Here is a 22,500-nt window from a genome sequence, read left to right as displayed (position 1 = left end):
AACCACACTGGACATGCCCAATCTCGTCTGAACTTGGAAGCTATGCAGTGTTGGGCCTGGTTAGTACTTGGATGGGAGACCACCTGGGAACACCAGGTGCTGTAGGTAATTTTATACTGCCATAACATTCTTTTCTATTACATTTTGCATTTAATTTTTTCAACTTATCAATGAATTTACTTGAGTTAAGAAGTAATAGAGGTCTAATGTTAATGCTTTTAGCACCTACAGCCAAACCACACTGGATATGCCCAATCTCGTCTGATCTTGGAAGCTATGCAGTGTTGGACCTGGTTAGTACTTGGATGGGAGACCACCTGGGAATACCAGGTGCTGTAGGTAATTTTATATAGCCATAACATTCTTTTCTATTACATTTTACATTACATTTTTTCAACTTAGCAATGAATTTACTTGATTTAAGAAGTAAAAGAGGTCTAAAGTTAATATTTTTCAGCACCTATAGCCAAACCACACTGGACATGGCCAATGTCGTCTGATCTTGGAAGCTATGCAGTGTTGGGCATGGTTAGTACTTGGATGGGAACCCACCTGGGAATACCAGGTGCTGTAGGTAATTTTATACTGCCATAACATTCTTTTCTATTACATTTTACATTTAATTTTTCAACTAATCATTGAATTTACTTGAGTTAAAAAGTAAAAGAGGTCTAAAGTTAAGGTTTGTGAGCACCTACAGTCAAACCACAGAGGACATGCCCAATCTTGTCTGATCTTGGAAGCTATGCAGAGCTGGGCCTGGTTAGTACTTGGATGGGAGACCACCTGGGAATAACAGGTGCTGTAGGTAATTTTATACTGCCATAACATTCTTTTCTATTACATTTTACATTTAATTTTTTCAACTTATCAATGAATTTACTTGAGTTAAGAAGTAAAAGAGGTCTAAAGTTAATGTTTTTGAGCACCTGCAGCCAAACCACACTGGAAATGCCCAATCTCGTCTGATCTTGGAAGCTATGCAGTGTTGGGCCTGGTTAGTACTTGGATGGGAGACCACCTAGGAATCCCTGGTGCTGTAGGTCATTTTATACTGCCATAACAGTCTTTTCTATTACATTTTACATTTAATTTTTTCAACCTATCAATGAATTTACTTGAGTTAAGAAGTAAAAGAGGTCTAAAGTAAACGCTTTTGAGCACATATAGCCAAACCACACTGGACATGCCCAATCTCATCTGATCTTGGAAACTATGCAGTGTTGGGCCTGGTTAGTACTTGGATGGGAGACCACCTGGGAATACCAGGAGCTGTAGGTAATTTTATACTGCCATAACATTCTTTTCTATTACATTTTACATTTCATTTTTCAACTAATCATTGAATTTACTTGAGTTAAGAAGTAAAAGAGGTCTAAAGTTAATGTTTTTGAGCACCTACAGCCAAACCACACTGGACATGCCCACTCTCGTCTGAACTTGGAAACTATGCAGTGTTGGGTCTGGTTAGTACTTGGATGGGAGACCACCTGGGAATACCAGGTGCTGTAGGTAATTTTATACTGCCATAACTTTCTTTTCTATTACATTTTAGATTTAATTTTTTCAACTTATCAATGAATTTACTTGAGTTAAGAAGTAATAGAGGTCTAAAGTTAATGTTTTTGAGCACCTACAGCCAAACCACACTGGACATGCCCAATCTCGTCTGATCTTGGAAGCTATGCAGTGTTGGGCCTGGTTAGTACTTGGATGGGAGACCACCTGGAAATACCAGGTGCTGTAGGTAATTTTATATAGCCATAACATTCTTTTCTATTACATTTTAAATTTAATTTTTTCAACTTATCAATGAATTTACTTGAGTTAAGAAGTAATATATGTCTAAAGTTAATATTTTTGAGCACCTACAGTCAAACCACACTGGATTTGCCCAATCTCGTCTGATCTTAGAAGCTATGCAGTGTTGGGCCTGGTTAGTACTTGGATGGGAGACCACCTGGGAATACCAGGTGCTGTAGGTAATTTTATGCAGCCATAACATTCTTTTCTATTACATTTTACATTTAATTTTTTCAACTTATCAATGAATTTACTTGAGTTAAGAAGTAATAGAGGACTAATGTTAAGGCTTTTAGCACCTACAGCCAAACCACACTGGACATGCCCAATCTCGTCTGATCTTGGAAGCTATGCAGTGTTGGGCCTGGTTAATACTTGGATGGGAGACCACCTGGGAATACCAGGTGCTGTAGGTCGTTTTATATAGCCATATAATTCTTTTCTATTACATTTTACATTACATTTATTCAACTTAGCAATGAATTTACTTGATTTAAGAAGTAAAAGAGGTCTAAAGTTAATATTTTTCAGCACCTATAGCCAAACCACACTGGACATGGCCAATGTCGTCTGATCTTGGAAGCTATGCAGTGTTGGGCATGGTTAGTACTTGGATGGGAACCCACCTGGGAATACCAGGTGCTGTAGGTAATTTTATACTGCCATAACATTCTATTCTATTACATTTTACATTTCATTTTTCAACTAATCATTGAATTTACTTGAGTTAAGAAGAAAAAAAGAGGTCTAAAGTTAAGGTTTGTGAGCACTTACAGTCAAACCACAGAGGACATGCCCAATCTTGTCTGATCTTGGAAGCTATGCAGTGCTGGGCCTGGTTAGTACTTGGATGGGAGACCACCTGGGAATACCAGGTGCTGTAGGTAATTTTATACTGCCATAACATTCTTTTCTATTACATTTTACATTTAAATTTTTCAACTTATCAATGAATTTACTTGAGTTAAGAAGTAATAGAGGTCTAAATTTAATGCTTTTGAGCACCTACAGCCAAACCACACTGGACATGCCCAATCTCGTCTGATCTTGTAAGCTAAGCAGTGTTGGGCCTGGTTTGTACTTGGATGGGAGACCACCTGGAATACCAGGTGCTGTAGGTAATTTTATACAGCCAAAACATTCTTTTCTATTACATTTTACATTTAATTTTTTCAACTTATCAATGAATTTACTTGAGTTAAGATGTAAAAGAGGTCTAAAGTTAATGTTTTTGAGCACCTACAGCCAAACCACGCTGGACTTGCCCAATCTCATCTGATCTTGGAAACTATGCAGTGTTTTGCCTGGTTAGTACTTGGATGGGAGACCACCTGGGAATACCAGGAGCTGTAGGTTATTTTATACTGCCATATCATTCTTTTCTATTATATTTTACATTTCATTTTTCAACTAATCATTGAATTTACTTGAGTTAAGAAGTAAAAGAGGTCTAAAGTTAATGTTTTTGAGCACCTACAGCCAAACCACACTGGACATGCCCAATCTCGTCTGAACTTGGAAGCTATGCAGTGTTGGGCCTGGTTAGTACTTGGATGGGAGACCACCTGGGAACACCAGGTGCTGTAGGTAATTTTATACTGCCATAACATTCTTTTCTATTACATTTTGCATTTAATTTTTTCAACTTATCAATGAATTTACTTGAGTTAAGAAGTAAAAGAGGTCTAAAGTTAATGTTTTTGAGCACCTACAGCCAAACCACACTGGACATGCCCAATCTCGTTTGATCTTGGAAGCTATGCAGTGTTGGGCCTGGTTAGTACTTGGATGGGAGACCACCTAGGAATCCCTGGTGCTGTAGGTCATTTTATACTGCCATAACAGTTTTTTCTATTACATTTTACATTTAATTGTTTCAACTTATCAATGAATTTACTTGAGTTAAGAAGTAAAAGAGGTCTAAAGTTAACGCTTTTGAGCACATACAGCCAAACCACACTGGACAAGCCCAATCTCGTCTGATCTTGGAAGCTATGCAGTGTTGGGCCTGGTTAGTATTTGGACGGGAGACCACCTGGGAATACCAGGTGCTGTAGGTAATTTTATATTGCCATAACATTCTTTTCTATTACATTTTACATTACATTGTTTCAACTTATCAATTAATTTTCTTGAGTTAAGAAGTAAAAGAGGTCTAAAGTTAAGATTTGTGAGCACCTACAGTCAAACAACAGAGGACATGCCCAATCTCGTCTGATCTTGGAAGCTATGCAGTGCTGGGCCTGGTTAGTACTTGGATGGGAGACCACCTGGGAATACCAGGTGCAATAGGTAATTTTATACTGCCATAACATTCTTTTCTATTACATTTTACATTAAATTTTTTCAACTTATCAGTGAATTTACTTGAGTTAAGAAGTAAAAGAGGTCTAAAGTTAATGTTTTTGAGCACCTACAGCCAAACCACACTGGACATGCCCACTCTCGTCTGAACTTGGAAGCTATGCAGTGTTGGGTCTGGTTAGTACTTGGATGGGAGACCACCTGGGAATACCAGGTGCTGTAGGTAATTTTATACTGCCATAACATTCTTTTCTATTACATTTTAGATTTAATTTTTTCAACTTATCAATGAATTTACTTGAGTTAAGAAGTAATAGAGGTCTAAAGTTAATGTATTTTAGCACCTACAGCCAAACCACACTGGACATGCCCAATTTCGTCTGATCTTGGAAGCTATGCAGTGTTGGGCCTGGTTAGTACTTGGATGGGAGACCACCTGGAAATACCAGGTGCTGTAGGTAATTTTATATAGCCATAACATTCTTTTCTATTACATTTTAAATTTAATTTTTTCAACTTATCAATGAATTTACTTGAGTTAAGAAGTAATAGAGGTCTAAAGTTAATGTTTTTGAGCACCTACAGCCAAACCACACTGGATATGCCCAATCTCGTCTGATCTTGGAAGCTATGCAGTGTTGGACCTGGTTAGTACTTGGATGGGAGACCACCTGGGAATACCAGGTGCTGTAGGTAATTTTATGCAGCCATAGCATTCTTTTCTATTACATTTTACATTTAATTTTTTCAACTTATCAATGAATTTACTTGAGTTAAGTAGTAATAGAGGTCTAATGTTAATGCTTTTAGCACCTACAGCCAAACCACACTGGACATGCCCAATCTCGTCTGATCTTGGAAGCTATGCAGTGTTGGGCCTGGTTAATACTTGGATGGGAGACCACCTGGGAATACCAGGTGCTGTAGGTAGTTTTATATAGCCATAACATTCTTTTCTATTACATTTTACATTACATTTTTTCAACTTAGCAATGAATTTACTTGATTTAAGAAGTAAAAGAGGTCTAAAGTTAATATTTTTCAGCACCTATAGCCAAACCACACTGGACATGGCCAATGTCGTCTGATCTTGGAAGCTATGCAGTGTTGGGCATGGTTAGTAATTGGATGGGAACCCACCTGGGAATACCAGGTGCTGTGGGTAATTTTATACTGCTATAACATTCTTTTCTATTACATTTTACATTTCATTTTTCAACTAATCATTGAATTTACTTGAGTTAAGAAGTAAAAGAGGTCTAAAGTTAAGGTTTGTGAGCACTTACAGTCAAACCACAGAGGACATGCCCAATCTTGTCTGATCTTGGAAGCTATGCAGTGCTTGGCCTGGTTAGTACTTGGATGGGAGACCACCTGGGAATACCAGGTGCTGTAGGTAATTTTATACTGCCATAACATTCTTTTCTATTACATTTTACATTTAAATTTTTCAACTTATCAATGAATTTACTTGAGTTAAGAAGTAATAGAGGTCTAAATTTAAAGCTTTTGAGCACCTACAGCCAGACCACACTGGACATGCCCAATCTCGTCTGATCTTGTAAGCTAAGCAGTGTTGGGCCTAGTTTGTACTTGGATGGGAGACCACCTGGGAATACCAGGTGCTGTAGGTAATTTTATACAGCCAAAACATTCTTTTCTATTACATTTTACATTTAATTTTTTCAAATTATCAATGAATTTACTTGAGTTAAGATGTAAAAGAGGTCTAAAGTTAATGTTTTTGAGCACCTACAGCCAAACCACGCTGGACTTGCCCAATCTCATCTGATCTTGGAAACTATGCAGTGTTTTGCCTGGTTAGTACTTGGATGGGAGACCACCTGGGAATACCAGGAGCTGTAGGTTATTTTATACTGCCATAACATTCTTTTCTATTATATTTTACATTTCATTTTTCAACTAATCATTGAATTTACTTGAGTTAAGAAGTAATAGAGGTCTAAAGTTCATGTTTTTGAGCACCTAAAGCCAAACCACACTGGACATGCCCAATCTCGTCTGAACTTGGAAGCTATGCAGTGTTGGGCCTGGTTAGTACTTGGATGGGAGACCACCTGGGAACACCAGGTGCTGTAGGTAATTTTATACTGCCATAACATTCTTTTCTATTACATTTTGCATTTAATTTTTTCAACTTATCAATGAATTTACTTGAGTTAAGAAGTAAAAGAGGTCTAAAGTTAATGTTTTTGAGCACCTACAGCCAAACCACACTGGACATGCCCAATCTTGTTTGATCTTGGAAGCTATGCAGTGTTGGGCCTGGTTAGTATTTGGATGGGAGACCACCTAGGAATCCCTGGTGCTGTAGGTCAATTTATACTGCCATAACAGTCTTTTCTATTACATTTTACATTTAATTTTTTCAACTTATCAATGAATTTACTTGAGTTAAGAAGTAAAAGAGGTCTAAAGTTAACGCTTTTGAGCACATACAGCCAAACCACACTAGACAAGCCCTATCTCGTCTGATCTTGGAAGCTATGCAGTGTTGGGCCTGGTTAGTATTTGGACGGGAGACCACCTGGGAATACCAGGTGCTGTAGGTAATTTTATATTGCCATAACATTCTTTTCTATTACATTTTACATTACATTGTTTCAACTTATCAATTAATTTTCTTGAGTTAAGAAGTAAAAGAGGTCTAAAGTTAAGGTTTGTGAGCAACTACAGTCAAACCACAGAGGACATGCCCAATCTCGTCTGATCTTGGAAGCTATGCAATGCTGGGCCTGGTTAGTACTTGGATGGGAGACCACCTGGGAATACCAGGTGCAATAGGTAATTTTATACTGCCATAACATTCTTTTCTATTACATTTTACATTAAATTTTTTCAACTTATCAATGAATTTACCTGAGTTAAGAAGTAAAAGAGGTCTAAAGTTAATGTCTTTGAGCACCTACAGCCAAACCACACTGGACATGCCCACTCTCGTCTGAACTTGGAAGCTATGCAGTGTTGGGTCTGGTTAGTACTTGGATGGGAGACCACCTGGGAATACCAGGTGCTGTAGGTAATTTTATACTGCCATAACATTCTTTTCTATTACATTTTAGATTTAATTTTTTCAACTTATCAATGAATTTACTTGAGTTAAGAAGTAATAGAGGTCTAAAGTTAATGCATTTGAGCACCTACAGCCAAACCACACTGGACATGCCCAATCTCGTCTGATCTTGGAAGCTATGCAGTGTTGGTCCTGGTTAGTACTTGGATGGGAGACCACCTGGAAATACCAGGTGCTGTAGGTAATTTTATATAGCCATAACATTCTTTTCTATTACATTTTAAATTTAATTTTTTCAACTTATCAATGAATTTACTTGAGTTAAGAAGTAATAGAGGTCTAAAGTTAATGTTTTTGAGCACCTACAGCCAAACCACACTGGATATGCCCAATCTCATCTGATCTTGGAAGCTATGCAGTGTTGGACCTGGTTAATACTTGGATGGGAGACCACCTGGGAATACCAGGTGCTGTAGGTAATTTTATGCAGCCATAGCATTCTTTTCTATTACATTTTACATTTAATTTTTTCAACTTATCAATGAATTTACTTGAGTTAAGAAGTAATAGAGGTCTAATGTTAATGCTTTTAGCACCTACAGCCAAACCACACTGGACATGCCCAATCTCGTCTGATCTTGGAAGCTATGCAGTGTTGGGCCTGGTTAATACTTGGATGGGAGACCACCTGGGAATACCAGGTGCTGTAGGTAGTTTTATATAGCCATAACATTCTTTTCTATTACATTTTACATTACATTTTTTCAACTTAGCAATGAATTTACTTGATTTAAGAAGTAAAAGAGGTCTAAAGTTAATATTTTTCAGCACCTATAGCCAAACCACACTGGACATGGCCAATGTCGTCTGATCTTGGAAGCTATGCAGTGTTGGGCATGGTTAGTAATTGGATGGGAACCCACCTGGGAATACCAGGTGCTGTAGGTAATTTTATACTGCCATAACATTCTTTTCTATTACATTTTACATTTCATTTTTCAACTAATCATTGAATTTACTTGAGTTAAGAAGTAAAAGAGGTCTAAAGTTAAGGTTTGTGAGCACTTACAGTCAAACCACAGAGGACATGCCCAATCTTGTCTGATCTTGGAAGCTATGCAGTGCTGGGCCTGGTTAGTACTTGGATGGGAGACCACCTGGGAATACCAGGTGCTGTAGGTAATTTTATACTGCCATAACATTCTTTTCTATTACATTTTACATTTAAATTTTTCAACTTATCAATGAATTTACTTGAGTTAAGAAGTAACAGAGGTCTAAATTTAAAGCTTTTGAGCACCTACAGCCAAACCACGCTGGACTTGCCCAATCTCATCTGATCTTGGAAACTATGCAGTGTTTTGCCTGGTTAGTACTTGGATGGGAGACCACCTGGGAATACCAGGAGCTGTAGGTTATTTTATACTGCCATAACATTCTTTTCTATTATATTTTACATTTCATTTTTCAACTAATCATTGAATTTACTTGAGTTAAGAAGTAAAAGAGGTCTAAAGTTCATGTTTTTGAGCACCTACAGCCAAACCACACTGGACATGCCCAATCTCGTCTGAACTTGGAAGATATGCAGTGTTGGGCCTGGTTAGTACTTGGATGGGAGACCACCTGGGAACACCAGGTGCTGTAGGTAATTTTATACTGCCATAACATTCTTTTCTATTACATTTTGCATTTAATTTTTTCAACTTATCAATGAATTTACTTGAGTTAAGAAGTAAAAGAGGTCTAAAGTTAATGTTTTTGAGCACCTACAGCCAAACCACACTGGACATGCCCAATCTTGTTTGATCTTGGAAGCTATGCAGTGTTGGGCCTGGTTAGTATTTGGATGGGAGACCACCTAGGAATCCCTGGTGCTGTAGGTCAATTTATACTGCCATAACAGTCTTTTCTATTACATTTTACATTTAATTTTTTCAACTTATCAATGAATTTACTTGAGTTAAGAAGTAAAAGAGGTCTAAAGTTAACGCTTTTGAGCACATACAGCCAATCCACACTAGACAAGCCCTATCTCGTCTGATCTTGGAAGCTATGCAGTGTTGGGCCTGGTTAGTATTTGGACGGGAGACCACCTGGGAATACCAGGTGCTGTAGGTAATTTTATATTGCCATAACATTCTTTTCTATTACATTTTACATTACATTGTTTCAACTTATCAATTAATTTTCTTGAGTTAAGAAGTAAAAGAGGTCTAAAGTTAAGGTTTGTGAGCAACTACAGTCAAACCACAGAGGACATGCCCAATCTCGTCTGATCTTGGAAGCTATGCAGTGCTGGGCCTGGTTAGTACTTGGATGGGAGACCACCTGGGAATACCAGGTGCAATAGGTAATTTTATACTGCCATAACATTCTTTTCTATTACATTTTACATTAAATTTTTTCAACTTATCAATGAATTTACCTGAGTTAAGAAGTAAAAGAGGTCTAAAGTTAATGTTTTTGAGCACCTACAGCCAAACCACACTGGACATGCCCACTCTCGTCTGAACTTGGAAGCTATGCAGTGTTGGGTCTGGTTAGTACTTGGATGGGAGACCATCTGGGAATACCAGGTGCTGTAGGTAATTTTATACTGCCATAACATTCTTTTCTATTACATTTTAGATTTAATTTTTTCAACTTATCAATGAATTTACTTTAGTTAAGAAGTAATAGAGGTCTAAAGTTAATGTATTTGAGCACCTACAGCCAAACCACACTGGACATGCCCAATCTCGTCTGATCTTGGAAGCTATGCAGTGTTGGGCCTGGTTAGTATTTGGATGGGAGACCACCTGGGAATACCAGGTGCTGTAGGTAATTTTATGCAGCCATAACATTCTTTTCTATTACATTTTACATTTAATTTTTTCAACTTATCAATGAATTTACTTGAGTTAAGAAGTAATAGAGGTCTAATGTTAATGCTTTTAGCACCTACAGCCAAACCACACTGGACATGCCCAATCTCGTCTGATCTTGGAAGCTATGCAGTGTTGGGCCTGGTTAATACTTGGATGGGAGACCACCTGGGAATACCAGGTGCTGTAGGTAATTTTATATAGCCATAACATTCTTTTCTATTACATTTTACATTACATTTTTTCAACTTAGCAATGAATTTACTTGATTTAAGAAGTAAAAGAGGTCTAAAGTTAATATTTTTCAGCACCTATAGCCAAACCACACTGGACATGGCCAATGTCGACTGATCTTGGAAGCTATGCAGTGTTGGGCATGGTTAGTACTTGGATGCGAACCCACCTGGGAATACCAGGTGCTGTAGGTAATTTTATACTGCCATAACATTCTTTTCTATTACATTTTACATTTCATTTTTCAACTAATCATTGAATTTACTTGAGTTAAGAAGTAAAAGAGGTCTAAAGTTAAGGTTTGTGAGCACCTACAGTCAAACCACAGAGGACATTCCCAATCTTGTCTGATCTTGGAAGCTATGCAGAGCTGGGCCTGGTTAGTACTTGGATGGGAGACCACCTGGGAATAACAGGTGCTGTAGGTAATTTTATACTGCCATAACATTCTTTTCTATTACATTTTACATTTAATTTTTTCAACTTATCAATGAATTTACTTGAGTTAAGATGTAAAAGAGGTCTAAAGTTTATGTTTTTGAGCACCTACAGCCAAACCACGCTGGACTTGCCCAATCTCATCTGATCTTGGAAACTATGCAGTGTTTGGCCTGGTTAGTACTTGGATGGGAGACCACCTGGGAATACCAGGAGCTGTAGTTAATTTTATACTGCCATAACATTCTTTTCTATTATATTTTACATTTCATTTTTCAACTAATCATTGAATTTACTTGAGTTAAGAAGTAAAAGAGGTCTAAAGTTAATGTTTTTGAGCACCTACAGCCAAACCACACTGGACATGCCCAATCTCATCTGATCTTGGAAGCTATGCAGTGTTGGGCCTGGTTAGTACTTGGATGGGAGACCACCTAGGAATCCCTGGTGCTGTAGGTCATTTTATACTGCCATAACAGTCTTTTCTATTACATTTTACATTTAATTTTTTCAACTTATCAATGAATTTACTTGAGTTTAGAAGTAAAAGTTGTCTAAAGTTAACGCTTTTGAGCACATACAGCCAAACCACACTGGACATGCCCAATCTCATCTGATCTTGGAAGCTATGCAGTGTTGGGCCTGGTTAGTATTTGGACGGGAGACCACCTGGGAATACCTGTTGCTGTAGGTAATTTTATATTGCCATAACATTCTTTTCTATTACATTTTACATTACATTTTTTCAACTTATCATTGAATTTACTTGAGTTAAGAAGTAATAGAGGTCTAAATTTAATGCTTGTGAGCACCTACAGCCAAACCACACTGGACATGCCCAATCTCGTCTGATCTTGTAAGCTATGCAGTGTTGGGCCTGGTTTGTACTTGGATGGGAGACCACCTGGGAATACCAGGTGCTGTAGGTAATTTTATACAGCCAAAACAGTCTTTTATATTACATTTTACATTTAATTTTTTCAACTTATCAATGAATTTACTTGAGTTAAGAAGTAATAGAGGTCTAAATTTAATGCTTTTGAGCACCTACAGCCAAACCACACTGGACATGCCCAATCTCGTCTGATCTTGTATGCTATGCAGTGTTGGGCCTGGTTTGTACTTGGATGGGAGACCACCTGGGAATACCAGGTGCTGTAGGTAATTTTATACAGCCAAAACATTCTTTTCTATTACATTTTTTCAACTTAGCAATGAATTTACTTGGGTAAAGAAGTAATAGAGGTCTAAAGTTAATGTTTTGAGCACCTACAGCCAAGCCACACTGGACATGCCCAATCTCGTCTGATCTTGGAAACTATGCAGTGTTGAGCCTGGTTAGTACTTGGGTGGGAGACCACCCAGGAATCCCAGGTGCTGTAGGTCATTTTATACTGCCATAACAGTTTTTTCTATTACATTTTACATTTAATTTTTTCAACTTATCAATGAATTTACTTGAGTTAAGAAGTAAAAGAGGTCTAAAGTTAACGCTTTTGAGCACCTACAACCAACCCACACTGGACATGCCCAATCTCGTCTGATCTTGGAAGCTATGCAGTGTTGGGTCTGGTTAGTATTTGGATGGGAGACCACCTGGGAATACCAGGTGCTGTAGGTAATTTTATATAGCCATAACATTCTTTTCTATTACATTTTACATTACATTTTTTCAACTTATCAATTAATTTACTTGAGTTAAGAAGTAAAAGAGGTCTAAAGTTAAGGTTTGTGAGCACCTACCATCAAACCACAGAGGACATGCCCAATCTCATCTGATCTTGGAAGCTATGCAGTGCTGGGCCTGGTTAGTACTTGGATGGGAGACCACCTGGGAACACCAGGTGCAATAGGTAATTTTATACAGCCTTAACATTCTTTTCTATTTCATTTTACAATTAATTTTTTCAACTTATCAATGAATTTACTTGAGTTAAGAAGTAATAGAGGTCTAAGTTTAATGCTTTTGAGCACCTACAGCCAAACCACACTGGACATGCCCAATCTCGTCTGATCTTGTAAGCTATGCAGTGTTGGGCCTGGTTTGTACTTGGATGGGAGAGCACCTGGGAATACCAGGTGCTGTAGGTAATTTTATACAGCCAAAACAGTCTTTTATATTACATTTTACATTTAATTTTTTCAACTTATCAATGAATTTACTTGAGTTAAGAAGTAATAGAGGTCTAAAGTTAATGGTTTTGAGCACCTACAGCCAAACCACGCTGGACATGCCCAATCTCATCTGATCTTGGAAACTATGCAGTGTTGGGCCTGGTTAGTACTTGGATTGGAGACCACCTGGGAATACCAGGAGCTGTAGGTAATTTTATACTGCCATAACATTCTTTTCTATTACATTTTACATTTCATTTTTAAAATAATCATTGAATTTACTTGAGTTAAGAAGTAAAAGAGGTCTAAAGTTAATGTTTTTGAGCACCTACAGCCAAACCACACTGGACATGCCCACTCTCGTCTGAACTTGGAAGCTATGCAGTGTTGGGTCTGGTTCGTACTTAGATGGGAGACCACCTGGGAATACCAGGTGCTGTAGGTAATTTTATACTGCCATAACATTCTTTTCTATTACATTTTAGATTTAATTTTTTCAACTTATCAATGAATTTACTTGAGTTAAGAAGTAATAGAGGTCTAAAGTTAATGTTTTTGAGCACCTGCAGCCAAACCACCCTGGACATGCCCAATCTCGTCTGATCTTGGAAGCTATGCAGTGTTGGGCCTGGTTAGTACTTGGATGGGAGACCACCTGGAAATACCAGGTGCTGTAGGTAATTTTTTATAGCCATAACATTCTTTTCTATTACATTAAAAATTAAATTTTTTCAACTTATCAATGAATTTACTTGAGTTAAGAAGTAATAGAGGTCTAAAGTTAATGTTTTTGAGCACCTACAGCCAAACCACACTGGATATACCCGATCTCGTCTGATCTTGGAAGCTATGCAGTGTTGGGTCTGGTTAGTACTTGGATGGGAGACCACCTGGGAATACCAGGTGCTGTATGTAATTTTATGCAGCCATAACATTCTTTTCTATTACATTTTACATTTAATTTTTTCAACTTATCAATGAATTTACTTGAGTTAAGAAGTAATAGAGGTCTAATGTTAAGGCTTTTAGCACCTACAGCCAAACCACACTGGACATGCCCAATCTCGTCTGATCTTGGAAGCTATGCAGTGTTGGGCCTGGTTAATACTTGGATGGGAGACCACCTGGGAATACCAGGTGCTGTAGGTAATTTTATATAGCCATAAAATTCTTTTCTATTACATTTTACATTACATTTTTTCAACTTAGCAATGAATTTACTTGAGTTAAGAAGTAAAAGAGGTCTAAAGTTAATATCTTTCAGCACCTATAGCCAAACCACACTGGACATGGCCAATTTCGTCTGATCTTGGAAGCTATGCAGTGTTGGGCATGGTTAGTACTTGGATGGGAACCCACCTGGGAATACCAGGTGCTGTTGGTAATTTTATACTGCCATAACATTCTTTTCTATTACATTTTACATTTCATTTTTCAACTAATCATTGAATTTACTTGAGTTAAGAAGTAAAAGAGGTCTAAAGTTAGGGTTTGTGGGCACCTACAGTCAAACCACAGAGGACATGCCCAATCTCGTCTGATCTTGGAAGCTATGCAGTGTTGGGCCTGGTTATTACTTGGATGGGAGACCACCTGGGAATGCCAGGTGCTGTAGGTAATTTTATACTGCCATAACATTCTTTTCTATTACATTTTACATTTAATTTTTTCAACTTATCAATGAATTTACTTGAGTTAAGAAGTAATAGAGGTCTAAATTTAATGCTTTTGAGCACCTACAGCCAAACCACACTGGACATGCCCAATCTCGTCTGATCTTGTATGCTATGCAGTGTTGGGCCTGGTTTGTACTTGGATGGGAGACCACCTGGGAATACCAGGTGCTGTAGGTAATTTTATACAGCCAAAACATTCTTTTCTATTACATTTTACATTACATTTTTTCAACTTATCAATGAATTTTCTTGAGTTAAGAAGTAAAAGAGGTCTAAAGTTAATATTATTGAGCACATGCAGCCAAACCACACTGGACATGCCCAATCTCGTCTGATCTTGGAAACTATGCAGTGTTGAGCCTGGTTAGTACTTGGGTGGGAGACCACCCAGGAATCCCAGGTGCTGTAGGTCATTTTATACTGCCATAACAGTTTTTTCTATTACATTTTACATTTAATTTTTTCAACTTATCAATGAATTTACTTGAGTTAAGAAGTAAAAGAGGTCTAAAGTTAATGCTTTTGAGCACCTACAGCCAACCCACACTGGACATGCCCAATCTCGTCTGATCTTGGAAGCTATGCAGTGTTGGGTCTGGTTAGTATTTGGATGGGAGACCACCTGGGAATACCAGGTGCTGTAGGTAATTTTATATAGCCATAACATTCTTTTCTATTACATTTTACATTACATTTTTTCAACTTATCAATTAATTTACTTGAGTTAAGAAGTAAAAGAGGTCTAAAGTTAAGGTTTGTGAGCACCTACCATCAAACCACAGAGGACATGCCCAATCTCATCTGATCTTGGAAGCTATGCAGTGCTGGGCCTGGTTAGTACTTGGATGGGAGACCACCTGGGAACACCAGGTGCAATAAGTAATTTTATACAGCCTTAACATTCTTTTCTATTTCATTTTACAATTAATTTTTTCAACTTATCAATGAATTTACTTGAGTTAAGAAGTAATAGAGGTCTAAGTTTAATGCTTTTGAGCACCTACAGCCAAACCACACTGGACATGCCCAATATCGTCTGATCTTGTAAGCTATGCAGTGTTGGGCCTGGTTTGTACTTGGATGGGAGAGCACCTGGGAATACCAGGTGCTGTAGGTAATTTTATACAGCCAAAACATTCTTTTCTATTACATTTTACATTTAATTTTTTCAACTTATCAATGAATTTACTTGAGTTAAGAAGTAAAAGAGGTCTAAAGTTAATGTTTTTGAGCACCTACAGCCAAACCACGCTGGACTTGCCCAATCTCATCTGATCTTGGAAAATATGCAGTGTTGGGCCTGGTTAGTACTTGGATGGGAGACCACCTGGGAATAGCAGGAGCTGTAGGTAATTTTATATAGCCATAACATTCTTTTCTATTACATTTTACTTTACATTTTTTCAACTTATCAATGAATTTACTTGAGTTAAGAAGTAAAAGAGGTCTAAAGTTAATATTATTGAGCACCTGCAGCCAAACCACACTGGACATGCCCAATTTTGTCTGATCTTGGAAGCTATGCAGTGTTGGGCCTGGTTAGTACTTGGATGTGAAACCACCCAGGAATCCCAGGTGCTGTAGGTAATTTTATATAGCCATAACATTCTTTTCTATTACATTTTACGTTTAATTTTTTCAACTTATCAATGAATTTACTTGAGTTAAGAAGTAATAGCCTTATAAATTTAATGCTTTTGAGCACCTACAGCCAAACCACACTGGACATGCCCAATCTCGTCTGATCTTGGAATCTATGCAGTGTTGGGGCCTGGTTAGTACTTGGATGGGAGACCACTTGGGAATACCAGGTGCTGTAGGTAATTTTATACTGCCATAACATTCTTTTCTATTACAATTTACATTTAATTTTTTCAACTTATCAATGAATTTACTTGAGTTAAGAAGTAATAGAGGTCTAAATTTAATGCTTTTGAGCACCTACAGCCAAACCACACTGGACATGCCCAATCTCGTCTGATCTTGGAAGCTATGCAGTGTTGGGCCTGGTTTGTACTTCGATGGGAGACCACCTTGGAATACCAGGTGCTGTATGTAATTTTAAACAGCCAAAACATTCTTTTCTATTACATTTTACATTTAATTTTTTCAACTTATCAATGAATTCACTTGAGTTAAGAAGTAAAATAGGTCTAAAGTTAATGTTTTTGAGCACCTACAGCCAAACCATGCAGGACTTGCCCAATCTCATCTGATCTTGGAAAATATGCAGTGTTGGGCCTGGTTAGTACTTGGATGGGAGACCACCTGGGAATAGCAGGAGCTGTAGGTAATTTTATACTGCCATAACATTCTTTTCTATTATATTTTACATTTCATTTTACAACTAATCATTGAATTTTCTTGAGTTAAGAAGTAAAAGAGGTCTAAAGTTAATATTATTGAGCACCTGCAGCCAAACCACACTGGACATGCCCAATCTCGTCTGATCTTGAAAGCTATGCAGTGTTGGGCCTGGTTAGTACTTGGATGAGAGACCACCTGGGAATACCAGGTGCTGTAGGTAATTTTTTGCAGCCATAACATTCTTTTCTATTACATTTTACATTACATTTTTTCAACTTATCAATGAATTTACTTGAGTTAAGAAGTAAAAGAGGTCTAAAGTTAATATTATTGAGCACCTGCAGCCAAACCACACTGGACATGCCCAATCTCGTCTGATCTTGGAAGCTATGCAGTGTTGGGCCTGGTTAGTACTTGGATGGGAGACCAACCAGGAATCCCAGGTGCTGTAGGTAATTTTATATAGCCATAACATTCTTTTCTATTACATTTTACATTTAATTTTTTCAGCTTATCAATGAATTTACTTGAGTTAAGAAGTAATAGCGGTATAAATTTAATGCTTTTGAGCACCTACAGCCAAACCACACTGGACATGCCCAATCTCGTCTGATCTTGGAAACTATGCAGTGTTGGGGCCTGGTTAGTACTTGGATGGGAGACCACTTGGGAATACCAGGTGCTGTAGGTAATTTTATACTGCCATAACATTCTTTTCTATTACATTTTACATTTAATTTTTTCAACTTATCAATGAATTTACTTGAGTTAAGAAGTAAAAGAAGTCTAAAGTTAATGTTTTTGAGCACCTACAGCCAAACCACAGTGGACATGCCCAATCTCGTCTGATCTTGGAAGCTATGCAGTGTTGGGCCTGGTTAGTACTTGGATGGGAGACCACCTCGGAATACCAGAAGCTGTAGGTAACTTTATACTGCCATAACATTCTTTTCTATTACATTTCTCATTTAATTTTTCAACTTATCATTGAATTTATTTGAGTTAAGAAGTAAAAGAGGTCTAAAGTTAGTGTTTTTGAGCACCTACAGCCAAACCACACTGGACATGCCCAATCTTGTCTGATCTTGGAACCTATGCAGTGTTGGGCCTGGTTTGTACTTGGATGGGAGACCACCTGGGAATACCAGGTGCTGTAGGTAATTTTATACTGCCATAACATTCTTTTCTATTACATTATACATTTAATTTTTTCAACTAATCAATGAATTTCCTTGAGTTAAGAAGTAAAAGAGGTCTAAAGTTAATATTATTGAGCACCTGCAGCCAAACCACACTGGACATGCCCAATCTCATCTGATCTTGGAAGCTATGCAGTGTTGGGCATGGTTAGTACTTGGATGGGAGTCCACCCAGGAATCCCAGGTGCTGTAGGTAATTTTATATAGCCATAACATTCTTTTCTATTACATTTTACATTTAATTTTTTCAACTTATCAATGAATTTACTTGAGTTAAGAAGTAATAGCGGTATAAATTTATTGCTTTTGAGCACCTACTGCCAAACCACACTGGACATGCCCAATCTCGTCTGATCTTGGAAACTATGCAGTGTTGGGGCCTGGTTAGTACTTGGATGGGAGACCACTTGGGAATACCAGGTGCTGTAGGTAATTTTATACTGCCATAACATTCTTTTCTATTACATTTTACATTTAATTTTTTCAACTTATCTATGAATTTACTTGAGTTAAGAAGTAATAGAGGTCTAAATTTAATGCTTTTGAGCACCTACAGCCAAACCACACTGGACATGCCCAATCTCGTCTGGTCTTGGAAGCTATACAGTGTTGGGACTGGTTTGTACTTCGATGGGAGACCACCTTGGAATACCAGGTGCTGTATGTAATTTTAAACAGCCAAAACATTCTTTTCTATTACATTTTACATTTAATTTTTTCAACTTATCAATGAATTCACTTGAGTTAAGAAGTAAAAGAAGTCTAAAGTTAATGTTTTTGAGCACCTACAGCCAAACCACACTGGACATGCCCAATCTCGTCTGATCTTGGAAGCTATGCAGTGCTGGACCTGGTTAGTACTTGGATGGGAGACCACCTGGGAACACCAGGTGCAATAGGCAATTTTATACAGCCATAACATTCTTTTCTATTTCATTTTACAATTAATTTTTTCAACTTATCAATGAATTTACTTGAGTTAAGAAGTAATAGAGGTCTAAGTTTAATGCTTTTGAGCACCTACAGCCAAACCACACTGGACATGCCCAATCTCGTCTGATCTTGTAAGCTATGCAGTGTTGGGCCTGGTTTGTACTTGGATGGGAGAGCACCTGGGAATACCAGGTGCTGTAAGTTATTTTATACAGCCAAAACATTCTTTTCTATTACATTTTACATTTAATTTTTTCAACTTATCAATGAATTTACTTGAGTTAAGAAGTAAAAGAGGTCTAAAGTTAATGTTTTTGAGCACCTACAGCCAAACCACGCTGGACTTGCCCAATCTCATCTGATCTTGGAAAATATGCAGTGTTGGGCCTGGTTAGTACTTGGATGGGAGACCACCTGGGAATAGCAGGAGCTGTAGGTAATTTTATACTGCCATAACATTCTTTTCTATTATATTTTACATTTAATTTTACAACTTATCATTGAATTTACTTGAGTTAAGAAGTAAAAGAAGTCTAAAGTTAATGTTTTTGAGCACCTACAGCCAAACCACACTGGACGTTCCCCATCTCGTCTGATCTTGGAAGCTATGCAGTGTTGGGCCTGGTTAGTACTTGGATGGGAGACCACCTGGGAATACCAGGTGCTGTAGGTAATTTTTTGCAGCCATAACATTCTTTTCTATTACATTTTACATTTAATTTTTTCAACTTATCAATGAATTTACTTGAGTTAAGAAGTAATAGAGGTCTAAAGTTAATGATTTTGAGCACCTACAGCCAAACCACTCTGGACTTGCCCAATCTCATCTGAACTTGGAAGCTATGCAGTGTTGGGCCTGGTTAGTACTTGGATGGGAGACCACCTGGGAATACCAGGAGCTGTAGGTAATTTTATACTGCCATAACATTCTTTTCTATTACATTTTACATTTCATTTTTAAAATAATCATTGAATTTACTTGAGTTAAGAAGTAAAAGAGGTCTAAAGTTAATGTTTTTGAGCACCTACAGCCAAACCACACTGGACATGCCCACTCTCGTCTGAACTTGGAAGCTATGCAATGTTGGGTCTGGTTCGTACTTAGATGGGAGACCACCTGGGAATACCAGGTGCTGTAGGTAATTTTATACTGCCATAACATTCTTTTCTATTACATTTTAGATTTAATTTTTTCAACTTATCAATGAATTTACTTGAGTTAAGAAGTAATAGAGGTCTAAAGTTAATATTTTTGAGCACCTGCAGCCAAACCACACTGGACATGCCCAATCTCGTCTGATCTTGGAAGCTATGCAGTGTTGGGCCTGGTTAGTACTTGGATGGGAGACCACCTGGAAATACCAGGTGCTGTAGGTAATTTTATATAGCCATAACATTCTTTTCTATTACATTTTAAATTAAATTTTTTCAACTTATCAATGAATTTACTTGAGTTAAGAAGTAATAGAGGTCTAAAGTTAATGTTTTTGAGCACCTACAGCCAAACCACACTGGATATGCCCGATCTCGTCTGATCTTGGAAGCTATGCAGTGTTGGGTCTGGTTAGTACTTGGATGGGAGACCACCTGGGAATACCAGGTGCTGTATGTAATTTTATGCAGCCATAACATTCTTTTCTATTACATTTTACATTTAATTTTTTTAACTTATCAATGAATTTACTTGAGTTAAGAAGTAATAGAGGTCTAATGTTAAGGCTTTTAGCACCTACAGCCAAACCACACTGGACATGCCCAATCTCGTCTGATCTTGGAAGCTATGCAGTGTTGGGCCTGGTTAATACTTGGATGGGAGACCACCTGGGAATACCAGGTGCTGTATGTAATTTTATATAGCCATAAAATTCTTTTCTATTACATTTTACATTACATTTTTTCAACTTAGCAATGAATTTACTTGAGTTAAGAAGTAAAAGAGGTCTAAAGTTAATATCTTTCAGCACCTATAGCCAAACCACACTGGACATGGCCAATTTCGTCTGATCTTGGAAGCTATGCAGTGTTGGGCATGGTTAGTACTTGGATGGGAACCCACCTGGGAATACCAGGTGCTGTTGGTAATTTTATATAGCCATAACATTCTTTTCTATTACATTTTACATTACAGTTTTTCAACTTATCAATTAATTTACTTGAGTTAAGAAGTAAAAGAGGTCTAAAGTTAAGGTTTGTGAGCACCTACCATCAAACCACAGAGGACATGCCCAATCTCATCTGATCTTGGAAGCTATGCAGTGCTGGGCCTGGTTAGTACTTGGATGGGAGACCACCTGGGAACACCAGGTGCAATAGGTAATTTTATACAGCCTTAACATTCTTTTCTATTTCATTTTACAATTAATTTTTTCAACTTATCAATGAATTTACTTGAGTTAAGAAGTAATAGAGGTCTAAGTTTAATGCTTTTGAGCACCTACAGCCAAACCACACTGGACATGCCCAATCTCGTCTGATCTTGTAAGCTATGCAGTGTTGGGCCTGGTTTGTACTTGGATGGGAGAGCACCTGGGAATACCAGGTGCTGTAGGTAATTTTATACAGCCAAAACAGTCTTTTATATTACATTTTACATTTAATTTTTTCAACTTATCAATGAATTTACTTGAGTTAAGAAGTAATAGAGGTCTAAAGTTAATGTTTTTGAGCACCTACAGCCAAACCACGCTGGACATGCCCAATCTCATCCGATCTTGGAAACTATGCAGTGTTGGGCCTGGTTAGTACTTGGATGGGAGACCACCTGGGAATACCAGGAGCTGTAGGTAATTTTATACTGCCATAACATTCTTTTCTATTACATTTTACATTTCATTTTTAAAATAATCATTGAATTTACTTGAGTTAAGAAGTAAAAGAGGTCTAAAGTTAATGTTTTTGAGCACCTACAGCCAAACCACACTGGACATGCCCACTCTCGTCTGAACTTGGAAGCTATGCAGTGTTGGGTCTGGTTCGTACTTAGATGGGAGACCACCTGGGAATACCAGGTGCTGTAGGTAATTTTATACTGCCATAACATTCTTTTCTATTACATTTTAGATTTAATTTTTTCAACTTATCAATGAATTTACTTGAGTTAAGAAGTAATAGAGGTCTAAAGTTAATGTTTTTGAGCACTTGCAGCCAAACCACACTGGACATGCCCAATCTCATCTGATCTTGGAAGCTATGCAGTGTTGGGCCTGGTTAGTACTTGGATGGGAGACCACCTGGAAATACCAGGTGCTGTAGGTAATTTTATATAGCCATAACATTCTTTTCTATTACATTTTAAATTAAATTTTTTCAACTTATCAATGAATTTACTTGAGTTAAGAAGTAATAGAGGTCTAATGTTAAGGCTTTTAGCACCTACAGCCAAACCACACTGGACATGCCCAATCTCGTCTGATCTTGGAAGCTATGCAGTGTTGGGCCTGGTTAATACTTGGATGGGAGACCACCTGGGAATACCAGGTGCTGTAGGTAATTTTATATAGCCATAAAATTCTTTTCTATTACATTTTACATTACATTTTTTCAACTTAGCAATGAATTTACTTGAGTTAAGAAGTAAAAGAGGTCTAAAG

The 22,500-nt window shown here is 37.6% G+C and overlaps 4 non-coding genes and 88 pseudogenes across 4 annotated transcripts in view; all 92 read left to right on the top strand.

Moving 5' to 3' along the window:
- LOC148446099 (5S ribosomal RNA) overlaps positions 1–108 on the top strand; it is a 119-nt gene extending 11 nt beyond the window's left edge. The window contains exon 1 of the ribosomal RNA XR_015875243.1: positions 1–108. This exon is cut by the window's left edge and continues 11 nt beyond it. This is a non-coding gene — a ribosomal RNA (5S ribosomal RNA).
- A 115-nt stretch (positions 109–223) lies between these two features.
- On the top strand, positions 224–342 carry LOC148446098 (5S ribosomal RNA; annotated as a pseudogene).
- A 116-nt stretch (positions 343–458) lies between these two features.
- Positions 459–577, top strand: LOC148446097 (5S ribosomal RNA; annotated as a pseudogene).
- Positions 578–692: 115 nt separating this feature from the next.
- On the top strand, positions 693–811 carry LOC148446096 (5S ribosomal RNA; annotated as a pseudogene).
- Positions 812–927: 116 nt separating this feature from the next.
- Positions 928–1,046, top strand: LOC148446095 (5S ribosomal RNA; annotated as a pseudogene).
- A 116-nt stretch (positions 1,047–1,162) lies between these two features.
- On the top strand, positions 1,163–1,281 carry LOC148446094 (5S ribosomal RNA; annotated as a pseudogene).
- A 115-nt stretch (positions 1,282–1,396) lies between these two features.
- LOC148446093 (5S ribosomal RNA) lies at positions 1,397–1,515 on the top strand (annotated as a pseudogene).
- A 116-nt stretch (positions 1,516–1,631) lies between these two features.
- LOC148446092 (5S ribosomal RNA) lies at positions 1,632–1,750 on the top strand (annotated as a pseudogene).
- Positions 1,751–1,866: 116 nt separating this feature from the next.
- On the top strand, positions 1,867–1,985 carry LOC148446091 (5S ribosomal RNA; annotated as a pseudogene).
- A 115-nt stretch (positions 1,986–2,100) lies between these two features.
- On the top strand, positions 2,101–2,219 carry LOC148446090 (5S ribosomal RNA; annotated as a pseudogene).
- Positions 2,220–2,335: 116 nt separating this feature from the next.
- On the top strand, positions 2,336–2,454 carry LOC148446089 (5S ribosomal RNA; annotated as a pseudogene).
- Positions 2,455–2,571: 117 nt separating this feature from the next.
- On the top strand, positions 2,572–2,690 carry LOC148446088 (5S ribosomal RNA; annotated as a pseudogene).
- A 116-nt stretch (positions 2,691–2,806) lies between these two features.
- LOC148446087 (5S ribosomal RNA) lies at positions 2,807–2,924 on the top strand (annotated as a pseudogene).
- A 116-nt stretch (positions 2,925–3,040) lies between these two features.
- Positions 3,041–3,159, top strand: LOC148446086 (5S ribosomal RNA; annotated as a pseudogene).
- A 115-nt stretch (positions 3,160–3,274) lies between these two features.
- LOC148446085 (5S ribosomal RNA) lies at positions 3,275–3,393 on the top strand. The gene has a single exon (XR_015875241.1). It is a non-coding gene; the product is annotated as a 5S ribosomal RNA (ribosomal RNA).
- A 116-nt stretch (positions 3,394–3,509) lies between these two features.
- Positions 3,510–3,628, top strand: LOC148446084 (5S ribosomal RNA; annotated as a pseudogene).
- A 116-nt stretch (positions 3,629–3,744) lies between these two features.
- Positions 3,745–3,863, top strand: LOC148446083 (5S ribosomal RNA; annotated as a pseudogene).
- Positions 3,864–3,979: 116 nt separating this feature from the next.
- LOC148446082 (5S ribosomal RNA) lies at positions 3,980–4,098 on the top strand (annotated as a pseudogene).
- Positions 4,099–4,214: 116 nt separating this feature from the next.
- LOC148446081 (5S ribosomal RNA) lies at positions 4,215–4,333 on the top strand (annotated as a pseudogene).
- A 116-nt stretch (positions 4,334–4,449) lies between these two features.
- LOC148446080 (5S ribosomal RNA) lies at positions 4,450–4,568 on the top strand (annotated as a pseudogene).
- Positions 4,569–4,684: 116 nt separating this feature from the next.
- Positions 4,685–4,803, top strand: LOC148446079 (5S ribosomal RNA; annotated as a pseudogene).
- A 115-nt stretch (positions 4,804–4,918) lies between these two features.
- LOC148446078 (5S ribosomal RNA) lies at positions 4,919–5,037 on the top strand (annotated as a pseudogene).
- A 350-nt stretch (positions 5,038–5,387) lies between these two features.
- Positions 5,388–5,506, top strand: LOC148446077 (5S ribosomal RNA; annotated as a pseudogene).
- Positions 5,507–5,622: 116 nt separating this feature from the next.
- On the top strand, positions 5,623–5,741 carry LOC148446076 (5S ribosomal RNA; annotated as a pseudogene).
- Positions 5,742–5,857: 116 nt separating this feature from the next.
- On the top strand, positions 5,858–5,976 carry LOC148446075 (5S ribosomal RNA; annotated as a pseudogene).
- A 115-nt stretch (positions 5,977–6,091) lies between these two features.
- On the top strand, positions 6,092–6,210 carry LOC148446074 (5S ribosomal RNA; annotated as a pseudogene).
- Positions 6,211–6,326: 116 nt separating this feature from the next.
- On the top strand, positions 6,327–6,445 carry LOC148446073 (5S ribosomal RNA; annotated as a pseudogene).
- Positions 6,446–6,561: 116 nt separating this feature from the next.
- On the top strand, positions 6,562–6,680 carry LOC148446072 (5S ribosomal RNA; annotated as a pseudogene).
- Positions 6,681–6,796: 116 nt separating this feature from the next.
- LOC148446071 (5S ribosomal RNA) lies at positions 6,797–6,915 on the top strand (annotated as a pseudogene).
- Positions 6,916–7,031: 116 nt separating this feature from the next.
- On the top strand, positions 7,032–7,150 carry LOC148446070 (5S ribosomal RNA; annotated as a pseudogene).
- A 116-nt stretch (positions 7,151–7,266) lies between these two features.
- LOC148446069 (5S ribosomal RNA) lies at positions 7,267–7,385 on the top strand (annotated as a pseudogene).
- A 116-nt stretch (positions 7,386–7,501) lies between these two features.
- On the top strand, positions 7,502–7,620 carry LOC148446068 (5S ribosomal RNA; annotated as a pseudogene).
- A 115-nt stretch (positions 7,621–7,735) lies between these two features.
- On the top strand, positions 7,736–7,854 carry LOC148446067 (5S ribosomal RNA; annotated as a pseudogene).
- Positions 7,855–8,204: 350 nt separating this feature from the next.
- Positions 8,205–8,323, top strand: LOC148446066 (5S ribosomal RNA; annotated as a pseudogene).
- A 116-nt stretch (positions 8,324–8,439) lies between these two features.
- LOC148446065 (5S ribosomal RNA) lies at positions 8,440–8,558 on the top strand (annotated as a pseudogene).
- Positions 8,559–8,673: 115 nt separating this feature from the next.
- Positions 8,674–8,792, top strand: LOC148446064 (5S ribosomal RNA). The gene has a single exon (XR_015875273.1). It is a non-coding gene; the product is annotated as a 5S ribosomal RNA (ribosomal RNA).
- Positions 8,793–8,908: 116 nt separating this feature from the next.
- LOC148446063 (5S ribosomal RNA) lies at positions 8,909–9,027 on the top strand (annotated as a pseudogene).
- A 116-nt stretch (positions 9,028–9,143) lies between these two features.
- On the top strand, positions 9,144–9,262 carry LOC148446062 (5S ribosomal RNA; annotated as a pseudogene).
- Positions 9,263–9,378: 116 nt separating this feature from the next.
- LOC148446061 (5S ribosomal RNA) lies at positions 9,379–9,497 on the top strand (annotated as a pseudogene).
- Positions 9,498–9,613: 116 nt separating this feature from the next.
- LOC148446060 (5S ribosomal RNA) lies at positions 9,614–9,732 on the top strand (annotated as a pseudogene).
- A 116-nt stretch (positions 9,733–9,848) lies between these two features.
- LOC148446059 (5S ribosomal RNA) lies at positions 9,849–9,967 on the top strand (annotated as a pseudogene).
- A 115-nt stretch (positions 9,968–10,082) lies between these two features.
- LOC148446058 (5S ribosomal RNA) lies at positions 10,083–10,201 on the top strand (annotated as a pseudogene).
- A 350-nt stretch (positions 10,202–10,551) lies between these two features.
- LOC148446057 (5S ribosomal RNA) lies at positions 10,552–10,670 on the top strand (annotated as a pseudogene).
- A 116-nt stretch (positions 10,671–10,786) lies between these two features.
- LOC148446056 (5S ribosomal RNA) lies at positions 10,787–10,905 on the top strand (annotated as a pseudogene).
- A 115-nt stretch (positions 10,906–11,020) lies between these two features.
- On the top strand, positions 11,021–11,139 carry LOC148446055 (5S ribosomal RNA; annotated as a pseudogene).
- A 116-nt stretch (positions 11,140–11,255) lies between these two features.
- LOC148446054 (5S ribosomal RNA) lies at positions 11,256–11,374 on the top strand (annotated as a pseudogene).
- A 116-nt stretch (positions 11,375–11,490) lies between these two features.
- Positions 11,491–11,609, top strand: LOC148446053 (5S ribosomal RNA; annotated as a pseudogene).
- A 116-nt stretch (positions 11,610–11,725) lies between these two features.
- On the top strand, positions 11,726–11,844 carry LOC148446052 (5S ribosomal RNA; annotated as a pseudogene).
- A 103-nt stretch (positions 11,845–11,947) lies between these two features.
- LOC148446051 (5S ribosomal RNA) lies at positions 11,948–12,066 on the top strand (annotated as a pseudogene).
- Positions 12,067–12,182: 116 nt separating this feature from the next.
- Positions 12,183–12,301, top strand: LOC148446050 (5S ribosomal RNA; annotated as a pseudogene).
- Positions 12,302–12,417: 116 nt separating this feature from the next.
- On the top strand, positions 12,418–12,536 carry LOC148446049 (5S ribosomal RNA; annotated as a pseudogene).
- Positions 12,537–12,652: 116 nt separating this feature from the next.
- Positions 12,653–12,771, top strand: LOC148446048 (5S ribosomal RNA; annotated as a pseudogene).
- Positions 12,772–12,887: 116 nt separating this feature from the next.
- LOC148446047 (5S ribosomal RNA) lies at positions 12,888–13,006 on the top strand (annotated as a pseudogene).
- Positions 13,007–13,121: 115 nt separating this feature from the next.
- On the top strand, positions 13,122–13,240 carry LOC148446046 (5S ribosomal RNA; annotated as a pseudogene).
- Positions 13,241–13,356: 116 nt separating this feature from the next.
- Positions 13,357–13,475, top strand: LOC148446045 (5S ribosomal RNA; annotated as a pseudogene).
- Positions 13,476–13,591: 116 nt separating this feature from the next.
- On the top strand, positions 13,592–13,710 carry LOC148446044 (5S ribosomal RNA; annotated as a pseudogene).
- Positions 13,711–13,825: 115 nt separating this feature from the next.
- Positions 13,826–13,944, top strand: LOC148446043 (5S ribosomal RNA; annotated as a pseudogene).
- Positions 13,945–14,060: 116 nt separating this feature from the next.
- On the top strand, positions 14,061–14,179 carry LOC148446042 (5S ribosomal RNA; annotated as a pseudogene).
- A 115-nt stretch (positions 14,180–14,294) lies between these two features.
- LOC148446041 (5S ribosomal RNA) lies at positions 14,295–14,413 on the top strand (annotated as a pseudogene).
- A 116-nt stretch (positions 14,414–14,529) lies between these two features.
- LOC148446040 (5S ribosomal RNA) lies at positions 14,530–14,648 on the top strand (annotated as a pseudogene).
- A 116-nt stretch (positions 14,649–14,764) lies between these two features.
- Positions 14,765–14,883, top strand: LOC148446039 (5S ribosomal RNA; annotated as a pseudogene).
- A 116-nt stretch (positions 14,884–14,999) lies between these two features.
- Positions 15,000–15,118, top strand: LOC148446038 (5S ribosomal RNA; annotated as a pseudogene).
- A 351-nt stretch (positions 15,119–15,469) lies between these two features.
- LOC148446037 (5S ribosomal RNA) lies at positions 15,470–15,588 on the top strand (annotated as a pseudogene).
- Positions 15,589–15,704: 116 nt separating this feature from the next.
- Positions 15,705–15,823, top strand: LOC148446036 (5S ribosomal RNA; annotated as a pseudogene).
- A 116-nt stretch (positions 15,824–15,939) lies between these two features.
- LOC148446035 (5S ribosomal RNA) lies at positions 15,940–16,058 on the top strand (annotated as a pseudogene).
- Positions 16,059–16,174: 116 nt separating this feature from the next.
- Positions 16,175–16,294, top strand: LOC148446034 (5S ribosomal RNA; annotated as a pseudogene).
- A 116-nt stretch (positions 16,295–16,410) lies between these two features.
- Positions 16,411–16,529, top strand: LOC148446033 (5S ribosomal RNA; annotated as a pseudogene).
- A 116-nt stretch (positions 16,530–16,645) lies between these two features.
- LOC148446032 (5S ribosomal RNA) lies at positions 16,646–16,764 on the top strand (annotated as a pseudogene).
- A 115-nt stretch (positions 16,765–16,879) lies between these two features.
- Positions 16,880–16,998, top strand: LOC148446031 (5S ribosomal RNA; annotated as a pseudogene).
- Positions 16,999–17,114: 116 nt separating this feature from the next.
- On the top strand, positions 17,115–17,233 carry LOC148446030 (5S ribosomal RNA; annotated as a pseudogene).
- A 116-nt stretch (positions 17,234–17,349) lies between these two features.
- On the top strand, positions 17,350–17,469 carry LOC148446029 (5S ribosomal RNA; annotated as a pseudogene).
- Positions 17,470–17,585: 116 nt separating this feature from the next.
- Positions 17,586–17,704, top strand: LOC148446028 (5S ribosomal RNA; annotated as a pseudogene).
- A 115-nt stretch (positions 17,705–17,819) lies between these two features.
- On the top strand, positions 17,820–17,938 carry LOC148446027 (5S ribosomal RNA; annotated as a pseudogene).
- A 116-nt stretch (positions 17,939–18,054) lies between these two features.
- On the top strand, positions 18,055–18,173 carry LOC148446026 (5S ribosomal RNA; annotated as a pseudogene).
- A 116-nt stretch (positions 18,174–18,289) lies between these two features.
- Positions 18,290–18,409, top strand: LOC148446025 (5S ribosomal RNA; annotated as a pseudogene).
- Positions 18,410–18,525: 116 nt separating this feature from the next.
- LOC148446024 (5S ribosomal RNA) lies at positions 18,526–18,644 on the top strand (annotated as a pseudogene).
- Positions 18,645–18,760: 116 nt separating this feature from the next.
- LOC148446023 (5S ribosomal RNA) lies at positions 18,761–18,879 on the top strand (annotated as a pseudogene).
- A 116-nt stretch (positions 18,880–18,995) lies between these two features.
- LOC148446022 (5S ribosomal RNA) lies at positions 18,996–19,114 on the top strand (annotated as a pseudogene).
- A 116-nt stretch (positions 19,115–19,230) lies between these two features.
- LOC148446021 (5S ribosomal RNA) lies at positions 19,231–19,349 on the top strand (annotated as a pseudogene).
- A 115-nt stretch (positions 19,350–19,464) lies between these two features.
- LOC148446020 (5S ribosomal RNA) lies at positions 19,465–19,583 on the top strand (annotated as a pseudogene).
- A 116-nt stretch (positions 19,584–19,699) lies between these two features.
- On the top strand, positions 19,700–19,818 carry LOC148446019 (5S ribosomal RNA; annotated as a pseudogene).
- Positions 19,819–19,933: 115 nt separating this feature from the next.
- LOC148446018 (5S ribosomal RNA) lies at positions 19,934–20,052 on the top strand (annotated as a pseudogene).
- A 116-nt stretch (positions 20,053–20,168) lies between these two features.
- Positions 20,169–20,287, top strand: LOC148446017 (5S ribosomal RNA; annotated as a pseudogene).
- Positions 20,288–20,403: 116 nt separating this feature from the next.
- Positions 20,404–20,522, top strand: LOC148446016 (5S ribosomal RNA; annotated as a pseudogene).
- A 115-nt stretch (positions 20,523–20,637) lies between these two features.
- On the top strand, positions 20,638–20,756 carry LOC148446015 (5S ribosomal RNA; annotated as a pseudogene).
- A 116-nt stretch (positions 20,757–20,872) lies between these two features.
- LOC148446014 (5S ribosomal RNA) lies at positions 20,873–20,991 on the top strand (annotated as a pseudogene).
- Positions 20,992–21,107: 116 nt separating this feature from the next.
- Positions 21,108–21,226, top strand: LOC148446013 (5S ribosomal RNA; annotated as a pseudogene).
- Positions 21,227–21,342: 116 nt separating this feature from the next.
- Positions 21,343–21,461, top strand: LOC148446012 (5S ribosomal RNA; annotated as a pseudogene).
- Positions 21,462–21,577: 116 nt separating this feature from the next.
- Positions 21,578–21,696, top strand: LOC148446011 (5S ribosomal RNA). The gene has a single exon (XR_015875621.1). It is a non-coding gene; the product is annotated as a 5S ribosomal RNA (ribosomal RNA).
- Positions 21,697–21,811: 115 nt separating this feature from the next.
- On the top strand, positions 21,812–21,930 carry LOC148446010 (5S ribosomal RNA; annotated as a pseudogene).
- A 116-nt stretch (positions 21,931–22,046) lies between these two features.
- On the top strand, positions 22,047–22,165 carry LOC148446009 (5S ribosomal RNA; annotated as a pseudogene).
- Positions 22,166–22,280: 115 nt separating this feature from the next.
- LOC148446008 (5S ribosomal RNA) lies at positions 22,281–22,399 on the top strand (annotated as a pseudogene).
- The last annotated feature ends 101 nt before the right edge of the window (positions 22,400–22,500 follow it).

The sequence above is a fragment of the Taudactylus pleione genome, unplaced genomic scaffold (assembly GCF_031769625.1).
Source record: "Taudactylus pleione unplaced genomic scaffold, aTauple2 ptg001270l, whole genome shotgun sequence".
NCBI classification, from domain to species: Eukaryota; Metazoa; Chordata; class Amphibia; order Anura; family Myobatrachidae; genus Taudactylus; species Taudactylus pleione.
Note: the sequence above shows the minus strand (reverse complement) of the source record. Positions and strands in the feature narration are given on the sequence as shown.